The sequence below is a fragment of the Saccopteryx leptura genome, chromosome 11, assembly GCF_036850995.1.
Source record: "Saccopteryx leptura isolate mSacLep1 chromosome 11, mSacLep1_pri_phased_curated, whole genome shotgun sequence".
In the NCBI taxonomy this organism is placed as follows: domain Eukaryota; kingdom Metazoa; phylum Chordata; class Mammalia; order Chiroptera; family Emballonuridae; genus Saccopteryx; species Saccopteryx leptura.
Genome location: NC_089513.1, coordinates 18,001,396 through 18,019,324, shown reverse-complemented (window position 1 = coordinate 18,019,324; position 17,929 = coordinate 18,001,396). Strand labels below are relative to the sequence as shown.

The window sequence follows — 17,929 nt, the reverse complement described above, 5'->3', positions numbered from 1 at the left end:
CTGCCATTTTCTCAGACTCCTCCAGCCTAAGATATTTAATATGCCAGTGTGTCTATTCTAGGGGTGTGTGTCCTGAACCCCACCAGTTGCCAGATCTTAAACATTATGTAAGGCCATATAAAGATGAATGGCCATTTCTGAAAGAAATTTGCAGGCATTTTCAGATGTAGATATGTAGATATGCTTCCACAACAGCAATATGATCTATCCCAGAAAGATTCTTTGATGCAGATATATCAAGAAAGACGCAGTTCCTACACAGTGAGCTACAGGAGGCCTCTGGGCAAAGGATGTGCTGGACATGGTGGAGGAATTTTTCAGAAACTCTTTTCCTTGATAACTGTGGAGGAGAAGAAAAGCATTAAAGAGATAAACATAAAAAAGCACTTAATGCCTACTCTGAACACCTCATTTATGTAATTCAATAAAAAGTAGCATATTAAGTTAGTGAGTTACTAACAGTGAATGAACAATACTAATATGGTTGTATTTAATTGCAGGAAACACTATACATACTATTTGCATTTCAAAGTAGAAGAAACTGAACTTGAAGAGTTTGGACAAACTTCACAGGTTGAATATGTAGTAGATAATATTAATCATGTACAGTGAGGATTTTACCAGTATCTAGTACTGTGATGGCGAACCTTTTTATAAAAAGGGCAGTAGCGGAGCAACCAAACGGCACCGCGATTGGCCCACCATGAAAGCTGGAACGCCCACTAGTGGGCGGGAGGGACCAGGTTGACCAGCACTGCAAAAATGGGTGGTTTTTATAAAAAGGTTTGCCATCACGGATCTAGTATATATGAGTAGTGGTTTTTTTGTTTGTTTGTTTTCATGAGAGAGATAGACAGGGACAGATAGAGAGGAAGGGATAGAGATGAGAATCATCAATTCTTCATTGAGACACCTTAGTTGTTCATTGATTGCTTTCTTATATGTGCCTTGACCAGGAAGCTACAGCTGAGCCAGTGACCCTTTGCTCAAGCCAGCATCTTTGGGCTCAAGCCAGAGACCTTGGGCTTCAAGCCAGTGAACTTTGGGCTCAAGCCAGTGACCATGGGATCACATCTAGGATCCAACACTCAAGCTGCAACCCCACACTCAAACTAGTGAGCCTTCACTCAAGCTGGATGAGCCTGTGCTCAAGGCAGTGACTTTGGGGTTTCGAACCTAGGTCCTCTGCATCCCAGGCCAATGCTCTATCCACTGCAATACTGCCTGATCAGGATAAAAGTAGTGCTTTTCTGTGACCAGCAAATTTTAGGTGATATTTAATATTTATGTCCAAACCAAATAAACATCATGGAGACCCTATTGGGACCTGGACTGAAAAAAAATTTGAGCAGAGCAAGAAAAAAGATATTATAGAATACAGATACTGAGTCAAAGATAGGAATAGGCATGCAGCATAGGTAGTATAAAGAATCTTACTAATTTTATAAGTGTTTGTATGTATTTAAGAAATAAATCAACACTAATTTTTTTAAGACATAGAAATTATGGAGTGTTTATTTGAATATTTCCAAAAAGAAGAAATATTGTATTTACAATACAATAAAAATACTGTATAGTAAACATACTAGAGTAAATGAAGGGCAGGAAGATATTGGTTAGCAGGAAGATTGTATGACGGTATGTAAGATGAAACTTCCTTTTCATCCTCTCTGCACACTGGGTCTCATCCAAGTCATCAACTGTCACAAACCAGAGATCAGAACATATTCCACAGCATTTCATGCCATGGAGTAAGAGTTATGCTTTATAGGGGTCAGTAAAAACAAGAAAGTGGTGTGATGGTTAATTTTATGTGTCAAATGCACTGGGCCCTGGGGTGCCCTGCTGTTTAGCCCAACATTATTCTCATGTGTTTGTGACAGTGTTTCTGAATGAGATTAACCTTTGAGTTGGTAGACTGAGTAAAATATATTGCCTTTCTTAATGTAGATGGGCCTAATCCAATATATTGAAGTCCTGATTAGAACAAAAAGATCATGTAAAAGGAAAGTGCCTGCTTTCAGGGACATTGATTTTATTTTATTTTTTCTGGTCTTCAGACTAGATGAAAATATTGGCTCTTCCTGGGTCCTGAGCCTGCTAGCTTTCAGATTGTAACATCAGCTCTCCTGAGTCTCCAGATCTTGGTACTTCTTGGGCTCCATGATTACATAAGTTGATTCCTTATAATGAATAGGTATTTCTATTTCTCAGAACAATCTTAATATACACAGGCTACCCAATCTTTCATTCCCCCAGAGGCATGCCACAGTGAAGCCTCATAGATTAGCATTTTGGCCCAGGGACTATGCCTGACACGTCTGTCCTGGCACCACGAGTAAAGTGCAAAAGCAGCATTCTCAGTAAGGGGACAAACTGATAGGTGCCAGCCACTTTAGATTGGCATTGGACCTGTTTATAGAATTATTCTGTGATGCCTGAACCCCAGCTCTTGGGGATCTTGTGCCCATGGGAAATTGCTATCATTCCACTATGGAGAAGAAGCCACAGTCAGCTGAGCTTAGATGTAGCCTCTCCCCTGAGAGAATGGGATTGCTGGTCCCAGCTACCTCATTTTCTCTTCAGCCCAGAGTGAGAGCATCAGTGTCCCTTGTGTGCTTTCTTGATCCTTGGGTCACACACTGCTGGACTAGACTTGATGATAGTCTGTGAATGACACCATGACACATGCAATTGGGAAGATGCTGTGTAGAAGAAAATGTTGGTGTAGAAAATAAAGCTTAGACCTGTGGTGGCACAGGGGATAAAGCGTCGACCTGGAAATGCTGAGGTCGCCGGTTCGAAACCCTGGGCTTGCCTGGTCAAGGCATATATGGGAGTTGATGCTTCCAGCTCCTCCTCCCTTCTCTCCCTCTCTCTTTCCTCTCTAAAAAAAAAAAAAAAAAAAAATGAATTAAGAAAATAAAGCTTAGTCAATAACAGTAGGTTAAGAACCCATTCTTGAGTATTCTTTCCAGACTTCTAATACCACCCTCTCAATTTTTATATATTGTATAGAAAGTTTGTATTGAAAATTAGTATAAACTGATTAGAATTCAAAGGCTTTGAACTACCAAAGAGACTTTCCTGGATGCAATGTGATGGACAGTGGAAAATGTAGACTGTTCAGCAAGTAATAAAATGAAAATAGGGTTTTATTAGAAAGAGTAATTGACTGTGCACGGTGCTCTGGAGGGAGGAGTACACAGGCAGGAAGGCAGGTTGGGATGCTATTACAGTGATCCATCAAGTGATTAGGGCCCCAGAATGAGGTGGCAACAGGGTTAATAAAAACAAAGGGATCTTGCTGACAATTGCTTCAAAGGAGGAGTCGATAAAATGTGGCAACTCGCTGGAAATGGATGATGAAAGCGATGGGTCAAAGATTATTTCAAATCGTAAGACTAGGCAACCAGAAAAAAAAAAATGGTTTCATTTTGGGATATGACATGGAGGTATCTCCTGTAGGCCAAAGAGACGAATGATTTTGTGGTGAGAGCATGACATCTAAATAAAATAAAGCTAATACAAACTTAATGATTATAATGAAACATAGGTCTGGTTAGCATTTGGCTAAGATAGACTGGAAAGTTAGGTAATTGCTGTAGACTGAATCACACCCCCCCCCCCATTCATATGTTGAAAGTCTAACTTCTAATTTAACTGTATTTAAGGTAAGGCCTGTAAGAAGGGTAGGTTCCCAATCCAGTAGAGTGGGTGCACTAAGAAAAAGAAGAAGAAACAACAGAGCTCTGTTTCCTCCACTGTGTGAGGACACAGTGAAAAGACGGCCATCCGCAAGCCAGGAAGACAAGCTCTCACCAGACACATGAGTCAGCTGGTACATGACCTTGTCCTAAAATCCTCCAGGACTGTGAGAAAACAAATTTCTGTTAAGCCAATCAGTCAATGATACTTTGTTATAGCAGCCTGACCTGACCAATACAGTAACGTTCATGCTTAGAAAGTAAAATAATTTTGTTTTACTCTTATTAATTAATTTTTGTATTTAAGGCACAAAACAAAAAGGTAAACAGAAAAGCCAAAGTAATAAAATGATTCATGTATAGGTAATTATATCTCCAAGAATATTTGAAGACAGCATAAATATCTTAGATGTCTTAGAAAAGGCATTGCCCACTTCTTCTGGATTTGCCATAGAAACTTTTAGCTTCAGAATTATATTGTTATAGAGCTATCCATGTGCCACTGGGTGTTTTCAAATTTACTCTAAAGATAAACCAAACAATAGTAAATAATGAATGAATGAATGAATGATGATGATGATGATGATGATGATGAAAACTATAGTTATTGAGTACTTGCATTGTGTCAGGTGTTTTCTAAGCACCTCAGTATATTCATATAAATGATCTTGTACCACCTATTGCATAGGTACTATTATTAAGACTATACTTTCAGGGCTCATTTCTATAGTTTGCATAGGTACTATTATTAATCCTATTTTATAGATGAGGAAACTGAGGCGCACAGTGAGAATCAGTGGCTTGTTCACAATCACATAGCTGTAAAGGAAATGAGAAGTGGTGAGTGAGAAGAATCAATGGCAATTCATAAATCACCAAAATATCCTTCTGGGGGGGAAATATTGCTAAATTTTTATGAGATTTGTTGAAAATCACTGAACCAGCAGATCTTAGAGAAGAAAGAGACTGGAGGCACAGGACACCCTAACTTTCCACTCCATGAAAATAATCTTTCTCACACCTTCTCTGGTAGGTGATCAGGCCCAGCATGAATATTCCCAGCAAGAGAGAATATTCCTGCTTCCCAAAGAAGCCCCTTCAAAAATGGCAGAGTGCCCAGTGTTTTGGAATTCCTCAATAAACTAAGCTCCAATTTCCATTTGTAACCTCTGGACATTCGTTTGTTTGCCTGTTTTAAAGCTAGGATTACTTGAACTTCTGCTGTGTTTGCGTATTTGATCACACCAGTAGATGTTACCTCTCCCATTTTATAGATGGGGAAAGTGAGGCCAGTAAGTCAAAGTGTGTCAGTTAACCACACGCAGTACAGGTATTCGCTGGCCGGTATTACACCCATTTATCCAAATTGTTCTCTGAATTCTCCAGTTAATCTACACTGAAAGTGTCAGATAAAATTGTAATTCAGATATTGCATTACATTGGACCCTTATCTTCCTTGATCCAAATACTATATTTTTACAATTATCATTTAAGATGACATTAATCATTAAAAAATAAACTTTTTATATTAGAAAATCATATTTGCTCATTTTATAACATTGTTAGAATGCAGTTAGTAATATAAATTATCTAGTATTTCTGAGCATCAGGCTTTTTTTGTATTAATGTATCTCTTGATTTTTTTATTACTATTAATTTTAATGCAGTGAAATTGATAAATCAGGGTACATATGTTCAGAGAAAACATCTCCAGATTATTTTGACATTTGATTATGTTGCATACCCCTCACCCAAAGTCAAATAGTCTTCCAGCACCTTCTATCTGGTTTTCTTTCTGCCCCTCCCCTCCCCCATCCCCTCTCCCTCCTTCCTCGCTCCCCAGTACCCCCGCCCCCCGCGTTACCATCACATTCTTGTCCATGTCTCTAAGTCTCATTTTTATGTCCCATATATGTATGGATTCATATAATTCTTAGTTTTTTTCTGATTTACTTATTTCACTCTGTATAATGTTATCAAGGTCCATCCATGTTATTGTAAATGATCCGATGTCATCATTTCTTATGGCTGAGTAGTATTCCATAGTATATATGTTCCAAAGCTTTTTGATCCACTCATCCACTGACGGACACTTGGGCTGCTTCCAGATCTTCGCTATTGTGAACAATGCTGCCATAAACATGGGGGTGCATTTCTCCTTTTGGAACAGTTCTATGGTGTTCTTGGGGTATATTCCTAAAAGTGGGATAGCTGGGTCAAAAGGCAGTTTGATTTTTAATTTTTTGAGGAATCTCCATACTGCTTTCTACAGTGGCTGCACCAATCTGCATTTCCACCAGCAGTGCAGGAGCGTTCACTTTTCTCCACATCCTTGCCAGCATTTATTCTGTGTTGTTTTGTTGATGAGTGCCATTCTGACTGGTGTGAGATGATACATTTTTACAAATTGTAGTTTTAATTTGCATTTCTCTAATGATTAGTGATGTTGAGCATTTTTTCATATGCCTATTGGCCATCTGTATGTCCTCTTCAGAAAAGTGTCTATTCATTTATTTTGCCTATTTTTGATTGAATTATTTGTCTTCCTGGTGTTGAGATTTATAAGTTCTTTATAAATTTTGGTTATTAATCCCTTATCAGACATACTGTCAAATATGTTCTCCCATTGAGTAGTTTGTCTTTGTATTCTGTTCTTATTGTATTTAGCTCTGCAAAAGCTTTTTAGTTTGATATAGTCCCATTTGTTTATCCTATCTTTTTTTTTTTTTTTTTTTGTATTTTTCTGAAGCTGGAAACGGGGAGAGACAGTCAGACAGCCTACCGCATGCGCCCGACCGGGATCCACCTGGCACGCCTACCAGGGGTGATGCTCTGCCCACCAGGGGGCGATGCTCTGCCCCTCCGGGGCATCGCTCTGCCGAGACCAGAGCCACTCTAGCGCCTGGGGCAGAGGCCAAGGAGCCATCCCCAACACCCAGGCCATCTTTGCTCCAATGGAGCCCCGGCTGAGGGAGGGGAAGAGAGAGACAGAGAGGAAGGTGGGGGTGGTGGAGAAGCAAATGGGCACTTCTCCTATGTGCCCTGGCCGGGAATCGAACCCGGGTCCCCTGCACGCCAGGCCGACGCTCTACCGCCAAGCTAACCGGCCAGGGCCTGTTTATCCTATCTTTTATTTCACTTGCCCGTGGAGATAAATCGGCAAATATGTTGCTGTCAGAGATGTCGGAGAGTCTACTGCCTATGTTTTCTTCTAAGATGCTTATGGTTTTACGGCTTACACTTAAGTCTTTTATCCATTTTGAGTTTATTTTTGAGAATGATGTAAGTTGGTGATCTAGTTTCATTTTTTTTTTCAGGTAGCTGTCCAATTTTCCCAACACCAATTATTAAAGAGGCAGTCTTTACTCCATTGTATGCCCTTACCTCCTTTGTCAAATATCAGTTGTCCATAGAGCTGTGGGTTTATTTCTGGGATCTCTGTTCTGTTCCATTGATCTATATGCCTGTTCTTATGCAAGTACCAGGCTGTTTTGAGTACAATGGCCTTGTAGTATAACTTGATATCAGGAAGTGTGATACTTCCAACTTTATTCTTCTTTTTTAAGCTTGATGAGGCTATTCGTGTTCTTTTTGGTTCCATATAAATTTTTGGAATATGTGATCTATATCTTTAAAGCATGTCATTGATATTTTAATTGGTATTGCATTGAATTTATAAATTGCTTTGGGTAATATAGACATTTTAATGATATTTATTCTTCCTAACCATGAGCATGGTACATGCTTCCACTTGTTTGTATCTTTCTTGATTTCTTTTATCAATGTTTTATAATTTTCTGAGTACAAGTCTTTAGTCTTTTTGGTTAAATTTACTCCTAGGTACTTTATTTTTTTGGTTGTAATAGTGAAGGCAATTGTTTCCTTAATTTTTCTTTTTGACAGTTCATTGTTGGTGTATAAAAATGCCTCTGATTTCTGAGTATTAATTTTATATCCTGCCAATTGGCTGAATTCATTTAACAGGTCCAGTAGTTTTTTGACTGAGACTTTAGGGTTTTCTATATACAATATCATATCGTCTGCAAATAATGATAGTTTTACTTCTTCTTTTCCAACTTGAATGCCTTTTATTTCTTCTTCTTGTCTGATTGCTCTGGCTATGACTTCCAGAACTATGTTGAATAAGAATGGTAAAAGGGGGCACACCTACCTTGTTCCTGAGCTTAAGGGGATTGCTTTGAATTTTTACCCATTGAGTATGATGTTGGCTGTGGGTTTGTCATACATGGCTTTTATCATGTTGAGTTATGTTCCCTGTATTCCCACTTTGTTGAGAATTTTGATCATGAATGGGTGCTGGATTTTATCAAATGCTTATTCTGCATCTATTGTAATTATCATGTGGTTTTTGTCCTTCCTTTTGTTTATGTAATGAATCACATTGATTGATTTGCAAATATTGTACCAGCCTTGCCTCCCCAGAATAAATCCCACTTGATCATGGTGTATGATTTTTTTCATATATTGTTGTATCCGGTTTGCTAATATTTTGTTGAGGATTTTAGCATCTGAATTCATCAGGAATTTTGGCCTACAATTTTCTTTCTTTGTGTTGTCTTTGCCTGGTTTTGGAATCAGGATTATGCTCGCCTCATAAAAGGAGCTTGGAAGTCTTCCTTCCTCTTGAATTTTTTGAAATAGCTTGAGAAGGATAGGAGTTAATTCTTCTTTGAATATTTGGTAGAATTCACTTGTGAAGCCATCAGGCCCAGGACTTTTCTTTGTCGGGAGTTTTTTGATAACTGTTTCTATCTCATTTGGTGTAATCAGTCTGTTTAGGTTTTCTGATTCTTCTAGATAGATTTTTGGAAGATTGTATGTTTCAAGGAATTTGTCCATTTCATCTCGGTTGTCTAGTTTTTGGCATAGAGTTCTTCATGGTATTTTCTTACCATACTTTGTATTTCTGTTGTGTCAGTTGTTATTTCTCCATTGTCATTTCTAATTTTATTTATTTGAGTCCTCTCTCTTTTTTTCTTGGTGACTCTGGTTAAAGGTTCATTGATCTTGTTTACCTTTTCAAAAAACCAGCTCCTAGTTTCATTGATCCTCTGTATTGTTTCTTGAGCCTCTATGTCATTTATTTTTGCTCTGATCTTTATTATTTCCTTTTTTCTACTATACTTGGGCTTTACTTGCTGTTCTTTTTCTAGTTCTTTTAGGTGCAGGGTTAAATTGTTTATTTGAGCTTTTTCTAGCTTCTTAAAGTGAGCCTGTAGTGCTATGAACTTCCCTCTCAGTACTGCTTTTGCTGTGTCCCATAAATTGTGAGTTGTTGTATGCTCAGTTGTTGTATGCTCATTATCATTTGTTTCTATGAATTTTTTTATTTCTTCTTTTATCTCATTCTTAATCCATTAGTTATTTAACAACCTGCTATTTAGTTTCCATGTGTTTGAGAATTTTTGAGTTTTTCTGTTGTGGTTGATTTCTAGTTTTATGCCATTGTGATCAGAGAGAGTGCTTTATATGATTTCAAACTTCTTAAATTTGTTGAGACCACCTTTGTGCCCTAACATGTGGTCTATATTAGGGAATGTACCATGAGCACTTGAAAAGAATGTATATTCTGCGGCTTTAGGGTGAAAGGTTCTGAAGATATCTATTAAATTGAGTTGATCTAGTGTGTCCTTTAAGTCTGCTGTTTCTTTCTTAATTTTATTTCTTGACCATCTATCTAATGATGTTAGTGGGGGTATTGAAATCCCCTACTATTATAGTATTGCTGTTGATCTCACCCTTTATATGCATCAAAGTCTGCTTTATGTATTTAGGTGCTCATATATTAGGTGCATAGATATTTATAATAGTTATATCTTCCTGTTGGATTGCTCCCTTTATCATTATGTAGTGGTCTTCTTTATCTCTTACTATATTCTTTGTTTTAAAATCCATTTCGTCTGATATAAGTATTGCTACCCCAGCTTTTTTTTATTTCCACTTGCATGAAATGTTTTTTCCATCCTTTTACCTTCAGTCTATGTGCATCTTTTGTTTTAAGGTGCGTCTCTTGTAGACAGCATATGTACGGGTCCTGTTTTCTTATTCATGCAGCTATCCTATGTCTTTTGATTGGATCATTTAATCTATTTACATTTAAGGTTATTATTGATGTGTAGTTGTTTATTTCCATTTTATTCTTTAAAGCTATATTTCTCTTTTGCTATATTCTTTTTCCACTTCAATCTGTTTACAACAGACCCCTTAACATTTCCTGCAGCATTGGTTTGGTTGTAATGAATTTCTTGAGTTATTTTTTTGTCTATAAAGCTTTATTTCTCCTTCAATTTTAAATGATAGCCGTGCTAGATAAAGTAGTCTTGGCTGTAGGTTCTTGTTCTGCATTACTGTATATTTCTTGCCATTCCCTTCTGGCCTCAAGTATTTCTTTTGAGAAGTCAGATGTCATCCTTATGGGGGCTTCTTTGTAGATGATAGCCTTTTCTTCTCTAGCAGCTTTTAATATTTTTTCTTTATCGCTTAGCTTTGGTATTTTAATTATGATGTGTCTTGGTGTAGGTTTCTTTGGGTTTCTCTTTAATGGAGTTCTCTGTGCTTCTTGAACTTGTGAGAGTTTCTCTTGCATTAATTTAGGAAAGTTTTCTGCTATGATATGACTGAACAAAGTCTTCATCCACTGTTCTTTCTGTTCTTCTTCAGGAACTGCTATGATGTGGATGTTATTTCTCTTCATGTTGTCACAGAGCTCTATAAGTGTTTCCTCAGATTTTTTGAGTCTCTTTTCTTTTTTCTTCTCTGCTTTCATGCCTTCATTCCACTCTTCCTCCAACTAGCTGATTCGATCCTCAGCTCCATCCATCCTGTTTTTAATTCCTTCCATTGTGGTCTTCATTTCTGATATTGTATTTGCCATCTCTGACTGATTCTTTTTTAATATTTCAATATCCTTTTTTATACTTGCTGTTTCTTTTTTTTTTTTTTTTTTTGGTGTTCATAATAAGCATCTATTGTTTTTCTAAGATTCCTAAGCATCCTTACAATCATTATTTTGAACTCCGCATCCGGAAGTTTGGTTATTTCTATATCACTCAGTTCATTTTCTGAAGGTTTCTCCTTTGGTTGCATTTGTATTGCACTTTTCTGTCTTCTTATTATGTCTGTGTGTTTGGGTGCTTTGTTTGTAGAGCTGGTTGAGTATAGCCTTGGTGTTGTCTGCCTCCAGTTTTCAATTGTGATATTTCTAGGTCTTCTTGGGTTGGCATCAGCTATTATTTGTAATCCACTTTTGGATTTGGGCTGCTTTGAAGTCTTTATTTGTTTGTTCTCTTAACAGATGATAGTCTTGTTTACTGATTTCAGCAGGGGGCTTATTTGAAACTGTATCCAGGAATGTGGTGGGTATAACCTGAGACTCTGAAGGACTCTTCTATCAGTTTATCTCTCTGGGGGCAAGGTGTTTTCTCAGCTTCAGTAGGGGGAGGTGTATCTCAGATCTCCATGGAGAACTGAATTACTGCCCATTCTTCCCACTTCCTGTTTTCACCTGTGTCTTGTTGCGCTGATTGGAGCTGGAGAGATGTAAGGAGATCTGTGACCCAGAAGCACTTTATTCTTTTTTTTTGTGGAAGGATCAGCTTCTCCAGCTATGGCATCATCCAGCACTGGATGAGTCAACTTCTCAGGTCATCCCCTGCATTCCTCTGCCCTTCACTTTCTGCTTCTCTCTCTCTCCTTTCTTTTTGGAAGACAAGCCGGCCCTTTCCACACACCTTGTTCCCTGTTCACCAGGCAAGTGACTGTGAGCAGTATTTTCTGCTCTTTTCCTTGGAGTGAGAGCCCTTCTGGGCTTTCACCCTCACCCCCCCCCCCGTTCCTGTAAGCAGGGGAGATTCAGGTGCTCCCCACCAGGTTTGTTGTGGCTTCTTCTTTGCTCCTTTGTTTTTGAGAGCTGTTCTTGTAATCCAGAGTTGGTTTTTCACGCTGATTGTCCCTAAATTAGTTTGTAATCCAGTTCAGTGGTGTGAGCTGGGAGTCTGTGCATCTGCCTACTCTGCTGCCATCTTTCACCACCTGTATCTCTTGATTTATATTCTATGGGTATTTCTTTATTTTTATAATAGCTGCATCTACACTACATTGATTTTTGGTGAGTTCTGCTTTTCATTCTTAGAACTGATAACATAAACATTTCATAGGTACTCATTAATTCCTTGTGATATTCCATTATTAGTCATTTTCACTTTGCCAATCCTTTAGTATTCATCTTTATTAAACAATCCTAAAGTAATTATAAATTATTTGATGATTAGACTGTAAATACTTTACTGATCTTTTAAGTCAGCCTTCCTTTTCCCCTTTCCCTCTCTCTATACATATGCATATACATATACTCATATTTATTTATTTACATTTGTTTTTGAGTTGGTAAGCCTCTTAGCAAAAGGATATTTAATCATCCTTCTAGTTACAATTTATGGAAATGACTTTTAAAATAACATACAATTAGCATTGCATGTCAACTCTTTTTTAAACACTTTTTATTTGGTTGCACTTAGTTCTTCTTGATTTTATAATTAGCTAAAATTGCTTATATTTTTACAAGTCTGATATTTTTGTTTCTATATCTGTGTGTTTTTTTTAGAAAAACCTGACTACCATGTATTGCTTTATCTTCCTAAAACACATTGTATAATTGCATTATTCTCTGCCTTGTTCAAGTTATTCCAACTGCCAGGAAACTTTGGTATCCCTGAAAAAAAAAAATCTTATTATAGAAAACCCCTTTAAAATAGCACTGCTTTAGTGAAGGCTTCTTTTACATAGCCAGGTAAAACTTGTCAGTCTCTGTTTGTGTCCTCAATGTTTAAACCACTTACACTTCTTCATGTTGTACTATAACTACTTCTGTTTATGTCTACACTAGAGGTTCCATGGACTGGAATCACAAGTACTCATGTTTAACTCTGAGCACCTGAGCCTGTCCAAATATGGCTCACAGTAGATGCTTCGTGCAAATGTGTTGAACAATTGAACAAAATCTCTATTTCCTTGAAGCACAAGTCAGGAAACTCATTCTGACCAGTAGAAGCTATCATGGAAGTAGTGATGGCAGCTCAATATTTCTGAATTACCCAGCTGCCTGAATTACCATTGCAAGTCTTACCTAGAAATTTTCAAAGTCTTTATCTCAAAGTAGGTTTGAGTAGAGAATAGAGTACCCATAGAGAGGAAGAAGGCAGTCAGGTTAAAGCAACTTTGTGAAATGCTTCACAGACTATGCTAAATGGGTTGCTATGCTCTTGATGGTTTTTAAATGTCACATTCAAGTATGAAATACTGCTACATGCCATTGTTTCTAGGAGGCAGTGACAACACCTTCATGACTCTGTCCCATTTTTTTGTGGCTGGAGGTAACATGGTAATTAGAATTCTTTGTTATACTAACAGAAAAAAAAATGTAAAAAGGCAAAATAAAAAAAAGTGAGAAAAGGTAAAAAACTGGAAAGTATATGTATCTATATACTAGGAAGCATTTTGACAGTAAAGATCATGTATAAAAGGATGAATTGTAAATGACATAATTTTGTGGTGTTTATTGAGTTTATGGATGTGAATGACTTCTCTGAGATACTGAAGGATGTAAAACTCAATGACCTTAGAAATTTAAAATAGATGGAAGAGAAAGATCATTATTATTACATCAATATCTACTGTGTATATTCTTCAGCTAGCATCTGAGAGTCTATTGTTTTACTGTCTTATGATAAACTATATATTCCCATTCTTGGTGGGCTAACCCATACCTGATGTCAGAACATTCAGGGAACAACATGCCATGAAATATATCATACATGTAACCTTAAAAGGCTATGGACACCAAAGCAAATTGGTAGAATAAAGAATGATCACCTCCATAGGTGTGGCTATATTGAGAACAGATATAAAAGGATAGGTAGAGATTTGAATCATGCTATCAATTGCATATAGGATTTACATTATTCAGTTCTTTACATTATACAAGATATATTATGCAGAGAATTAGAGGCCTGCATGTTATACCTAACATGTCAGGAAAATAAGTATTTCAATATGGTAGGGGTTACAAAAGAGATAAGAGATATATAATCCTTACATCAGAGAAGTTTATAATCTTTACACAAAAATATCTTACAGGTATATAGCCCCTGAAATTAATATACTGCAATTAAAATTGTATTTTATAATTTAATATTTATAAGAGTTGAGTCATTCTAATTTTAATATCAAAATTTAAGCAAAGAAACCCAAATGGTAAGAATAGAGCTAATAACTCTATTCCTCACAAATCGATTTGCCTCTTTGGATCCCAAGATAGGCTCCCACTGATAAAACCCAGAAGTTTGATTTTCCAAGTTTTCAGGGAAAGAAATAAGTTAATTGATACTATATTTTAAAATGTTAAAATCTGGGCCTAAGTTTTTTCAAGTTTTGGTATCTGTTACTTTCTGCCTAAATTAGAATCAAATGTAAGACAATACATGAGTTAGCCTAAAATTATACAGCAGATTATTTTAAATTCGTTGTATTTGTATCTGATGATGTCTGCAAAGAGCATAATGACCCATGGGGTCATGCATCTGAACAAGCTTAAAAGTGACCACAGTGATGGTGCAGTTAACCTAAGATGACCGTGTACATTTTTATATTGAAAAAAGATAAAAGACCTGTTCCTTGCTCTCTTATAATCCAGCCTCGGACTAGTAATGAAGTAAACTGTCTCAATTCAATGTTTATTGAAAACTGATAGATTCTCCTAAATTCTGGTGAGTTTATAAGTGAATACAACTGTCTTCACTCTTGGGGTGTTTTGCTTCATGCATTGGAAAGAGATACTGCATTAAGAATAAATATATTGCCCTGGCCAGTTGGCTCAGCGGTAGAGCGTCGGCCTGGCGTGCGGGGGACCCGGGTTCGATTCCCGGCCAGGGCACATAGGAGAAGCGCCCATTTGCTTCTCCACCCCCCACCCCTCCTCCTTCCTCTCTGTCTCTCTCTTCCCCTCCCGCAGCCAAGGCTCCATTGGAGCAAAGATGGCCCAGGCGCTGGGGATGGCTCCTTGGCCTCTGCCCCAGGCGCTAGAATGGCTCTGGTCGCGGCAGAGCGACGCCCCAGAGGGGCAGAACATCGCCCCCTGGTGGGCAGAGCGTCGCCCCTGGTGGGCGTGCCGGGTGGATCCCGGTTGGGCGCATGCGGGAGTCTGTCTGACTGTTTCTCCCTGTTTCCAGCTTCAGAAAAATACAAAAAAAAAAAAAAAAAAAAAGAATAAATATATTGTTGAGCAATGTATTTATAGTGTGGCCTATAATCAGACATGTTTGGCCCAATTTTCTCCAATTTTTGGGTAATTATCCTTGAAAAGCAAAGATTTTTCAGGATTTCCACATCCTTTAAAAGTTAAAGAAATATTCTTTCTTGAGTTTTTCTTTTATCTATTAAGATGTGATATTCAGTAGACTCATACATTTCATAGGAACATTTTTAAATAATAGTAAAATGAAAAGTAGCTTTTAATTTTATTAACCAGAACATTTAAGGGTCAGGATCATGGTTTTCATTGTCCTTCATGATTGCAAGATTTTCATACATGGTGTCTGTGTTTACTGAGAATGAGCCCAACAACAAGGAGAACATTCTCTAAATACTTTTAGGGGTGTCCTACATAAGAAGGAATGAAAAGACACCCATTGACCAGGATGAACCAGCACACACAAAGTGACATATATGAAAAAGAAATGGAATGTAGTGCTTTTTGAAGGTTAATGTCTGCAGGCTATGTGCAACCTATATTTCCTGGGAAATGACTGAGAAACTTGGAACCAAATGGAGTAAGAAAGTGTTCTTGCTAAATCTGAGAATGGAGGTGAGAAAAAGTAGTGAGATTATTCTCTCTAAAATTATTGATATAAATTGCAGGTGTGTAGCTAGTTGGTATTTTTCCACCTAAACGAATCTCTCTGGCTGAGTTGATTTATTTTCAAGAAGATTTTGACACTCTGAAAAGTGGGACACTTCCTTATGTAGATGACAAATACATCAGTTTTTAATAAAAAGGGGAAGGACAAAGTCTTTTCTCAACTTTAGTTTCAATAGACTCTAAAAGAACTAGAAAGTTGTTTTCCTCCACCCCCCCTATGTCTTGTGAGTAATGACAGATTTATTTCAAAGTGGTGATGGATGACAAACAGAACTTAAGAAATAAGTCTATTCTGCCCATTCACGAGAAATGTCTTGAAAGGACTGTCTACTGTGGACCCTACCTGTATGGATGCTGTTGGACACATTGGTGGGAAATTATGGGGAATGTTTTTTCGATTGCTTTAAAGCTATTCATAGCTAGTCTCTTGTGTATAGTTGTTATTCAAAACCATTAGTCTGGAAAAAAATGATATTAAAAAACTTTATAATGCTTGATCATTAAAAGATGAAAGAAGACAGACTCAGAGCCTCGTCTTTTATAACTGTTACACTTTTAGAGGTGAAAGAACTCTCTATCTCTGCAATGAACAATGGAAGACTGAATATATTAGAGGACTTGGTGGTGCCCAACTATTTAGTTACTACACCATTCTTCAGCCTCTTGTTTTTAAGTCCAGAAATCCCTCTCTTCTGTTCTACTGAGGTCTATTAGAAACTGAAGATAGGCAAGCTGGAGGATTAAAAACAAGAAATCCAACTTGAAGCTCCATTTCAACATTTACCACTTAGATATTTATTTTGAGTTAAGATATGTGAATAAGCAATTTATTATGGTAACTTTTTATTAAAAGATTCTAAGCATTAATTTCTCTCTTTGGAAAGATCTGTGTTGCAGTAATGAGAATGGATTCAGACTGTCTTATGAACACACCTTAATGATCAACCTGGAAAATATTGGTCAATTTCTTTTTTTTTCCAAAAAGGAATATTTATTTTATTTATTTTTTTAATAATTTTATTTTTTTAATGGGGCGACATCAATAAATCAGGATACATATATTCAAAGATAACATATCCAGGTTATCTTGTCGTTCAATTATGTTGCATACCCATCACCCAAAGTCAGATTGTCCTCTGTCACCTTCTATCTAATTTTCTTTGTGTCCCTCCCCCTCCCCCTTTCCCTCTTCCTCTCCCCCCTCCCCCTGTAACCACCACACTCTTATCAATATCTCTTAGTTTCACTTTTATGTCCCACCTACGTATGGAATAATGCAGTTCCTGTTTTTTTCTGATTTACTTATTTCACTTCGTATAATGTTATCAAGATCCCACCATTTTGCTGTAAATGATCTGATGTCATCATTTCTTATGGCTGAGTAGTATTCCATAATGTATATGTGCCACATCTTCTTTATCCAGTCATCTATTGACGAGCTTTTTGGTTGTTTCCATGTCCTGGCCACTGTGAACAATGCTGCAATAAACATGGGGCTGAATGTTTCTTTACGTATCAATGTTTCTGAGTTTTAGGGGTATATACCCAGTAGAAGGATTGCTGGGTCATAAGGTAGTTCTATTTGCAGTTTTTTGAGGAACGACCATACTTTCTTCCATAATGGTTGTACTACTTTACATTCCCACCAACAGTGTATGAGGGTTCCTTTTTCTCCACAGCCTCTCCAACATTTGTTATTACCTGTCTTGTTAATAATAGCTAATCTAACAGGGGTGAGGTGGTATCTCATTGCAGTTTTGATTTGCATTTCTCTAATAACTAAAGAAGATGAGCATCTTTTCATATATCTCTTGGCCATTTGTATTTTTTCCTGGGAGAAGTGTTGTTCATGTCCTCTTCCCATTTTTTTATTGGATTGTTTGTTTGATTGTTGTTGAGTTTTATGAGTTCTTTGTATATTTTGGATATTAGGCCCTTATCTGAGCTGTTGTTTGAAAATATCATTTCCCATTTAGTTGGCTGTCTGTTTATTTTGTTATCAGTTTCTCTTGCTGAGCAAAAACTTCTTAGTCTGATGTAGTCCCATTCATTGATTTTTGCCTTCACTTCTCTTGCCTTTGGAGTCAAATTCATAAAATGTTCTTTAAATACCAGGTCCATGAGTTTAGTACCTATGTCTTCTTCTATGTACTTTATTGTTTCAGGTCTTATGTTTAGATTTTTGATCCATTTTGAGTTAATTTTAGTACAGGGGGACAAACTGTAGTCCAGTTTCATTCTTTTGCATGTGGCTTTCCAGTTTTCCCAGCACCATTTATTGAAGAGG

At 37.2% G+C, this 17,929-nt stretch overlaps 1 protein-coding gene and 1 pseudogene across 1 annotated transcript in view; both read left to right on the top strand.

Moving 5' to 3' along the window:
* The window catches only part of DCC (DCC netrin 1 receptor), a 1,139,534-nt gene that overhangs the window by 457,839 nt on the left and 663,766 nt on the right, over window positions 1-17,929 (top strand). The window lies entirely within an intron of this gene.
* Window positions 4,407-4,505, top strand: LOC136383600 (small nucleolar RNA U3; annotated as a pseudogene).